This window comes from Elephantulus edwardii, unplaced genomic scaffold (assembly GCF_000299155.1).
Source record: "Elephantulus edwardii isolate Elephantulus edwardi_28Jun2011 unplaced genomic scaffold, EleEdw1.0 scaffold00018, whole genome shotgun sequence".
NCBI classification, from domain to species: domain Eukaryota; kingdom Metazoa; phylum Chordata; class Mammalia; order Macroscelidea; family Macroscelididae; genus Elephantulus; species Elephantulus edwardii.
This window is the reverse complement of record NW_006399768.1, coordinates 13065204-13067616: the sequence shown is the minus strand read 5'-3', so window position 1 is coordinate 13067616 and position 2413 is coordinate 13065204.

The following is a 2413-nucleotide window of genomic DNA, read 5'->3' as shown; positions in this document are numbered from 1 at the left end:
CAGAAAAAATAATTACATAGTTAGACATGTCAAATTTCATTTCCTGCTCCTTTTTGCTACAAGTCATTGGGTCCACTGTTTGCTGCAAATTGATTTACAGACTTTATTCATAGTCAAGGGGTTTATTAGGGAAATAGGTTGGAGTTGTTGTTGTTATTGTTAGGTGACATCAAGTTAAGTAAGACTCATAGCGACCCAATTAGCAAACCAGAACTGTCATGTGCCATCCTCACACTTCCTGACACACAAGAGCACCTTGGAGCAGCCACCTTGTCAATCCACTTGGTTGAGGGTCTTCCTCTCCTTCACCAGCATTCCACCCTTCCTAACATGGTGTCCCTCTCCAAGGAATAACCACCTCATATAGCATATAGCATATAGCATATAGCATATGTCCAAAGTATGGCAAAAGTGGGTAAAGCTTCATCATTCTTGCCTCCAAAGAGCACTCTGGCTGCACCCTCTCCAAGACATCTATTAGTTTTCTTGGCCGTCCATGGGATGTTCAGTGCTCTGCTCCAACACCACAGTTTAAATGGGTGAATTATTCTTCTGTCATCCTTATTCATTGTCCAGGTTTCAGATGAATAGCTAGTAATCGGAAAGGTCATCACTTTAACTGGACAAACCTTAGTCCTCAAATTGACATCACTGCTCCTTAATAACTTGGAAAGGTCCTGAACTGAAGATTTTCTCATTGCAATGTATCTCTTTATTTCCTGGTGGCTTGTACCAAGGGAGTTAATTGTGGATCCAAGCAAGATGAAGCTGTTGACAGTTTCAGTTTCCTCTCCATGCACCATGACTATTCGTCCAGTGGTAAGAATCTTTGTGGTTTGGGTTTTTTTTTGTTTTTTGTTTGTTTGTTTTTATATTGAGGTGTAATCCATACTGAAGGCTGCACTGCTCAATCTTGTGCAACAAGTGTCCCAAATCCTCCTCGCTTTCAGCAAAGAAGGCTGTGTCATCTGCATAATGCAGGTTATTGATTAGTCTCCCTCTAACCCTAATGCCACACTCCTCTTTATGGAGTCCAGCTTCTCAGATAATTTGCTCAGCATATATATTGAAGAGGTATTGAGACAGAATACATCCATGATGCACTCCCTTTCCAATTCCAAACTAGGTAGTGCTCCCGTGCGTCATTCACACAACAGCCTCCCCGACCAGGTATAGGTTCCTCACAAGCTCAATCAAGTGTTCTGGAATTCTCATTCTTCTCAATGTCAGCCTCAACTTGTCATGATCCACATAGTCAAATGCCTTTGCATAGTCAATAAAGTACAAATAGACATTCTTCTGGTATTCCTTACTTTCAGCCAGGATCCATCTGACATCAGCAATGATACCCCTGGAACCGTGGCCTTTTCTAAATCTCTTTTGAACTTCTAGCAGTTTTCTATCTATCAGTTTATCTATCTATCTATCCAGCAGTTTCCAGTCATTTTTGAATGATCTTTAGCAGTATTTTGCTAGCATGTGATATCAATGATATTGTTTGATAATTTCCACATTCAGTTGAATCACTCTTCGTGGGAATAGAACAAATACAGATGTCTTCAAATATGTTGGCCAGACAGCTGTCCTCCAATTTTCCTGGCATAGACCTGTGAGTATATCCAAGGCTACATCTGTCAATTGAAACAAGTGAATTGATATCCTGGTAATTCCTGGGGCCTTATTTTTTACCAATGTGTTCCGTGCAGTATGTACTTTCTCTTTCATTTTAATTGGCTCCTGTTCATATATTACTTCCAGAAATTTTTCAGTGTCAATCAATTCATTGTGGTACATTGACTCTGTGAATTCCTTCCATCTTCTTCTGATGCTTTTTGGGTCCATAGCATCTTTCAACATAGTGATTCAAGGGCTAATTTTGTTTTTCAATTATTTCAGCTTGAGAAATGCAGAGCAAGTTCTTCCCTCTTTATTTTCCAATTCCAGCTCTCTGCACATTCCATTGTAACACTTTTCCTTTGTCTCCAGAGTTGCTCTTTGAAACCATCTGTTCAGCTCTTATACTTCAATATGTTTTCCTTTAGATTTGGCTTTCTGACATTCCAGTCTCTTCTGATATCCATTTCCGTTGTTTTCTTTCTCCTCTGTTTTTGTAATTACTCTTGCTTTCTTCATGTATGATATCCTTGATATTATCCTATGACTCATCTGGTCTATTATTGATGTACTATGACTCAAACCTATTTTTAAGATGATCATGAAATTCCAATGGAATTGATTCAAGATATTAAGTTGATTCTGGTGGACTTATTTTAATTTCCTTCAGCCTCAATTTGAACTTGCATATGACTAACTGATGATTTGACCCATAGTGTGTCCCTAGCCTAGCTTTGACTGCTGATATTCAGCTTTTCCAATGAAATAGTACACGTACTATAAGTACTACTTATGGTAG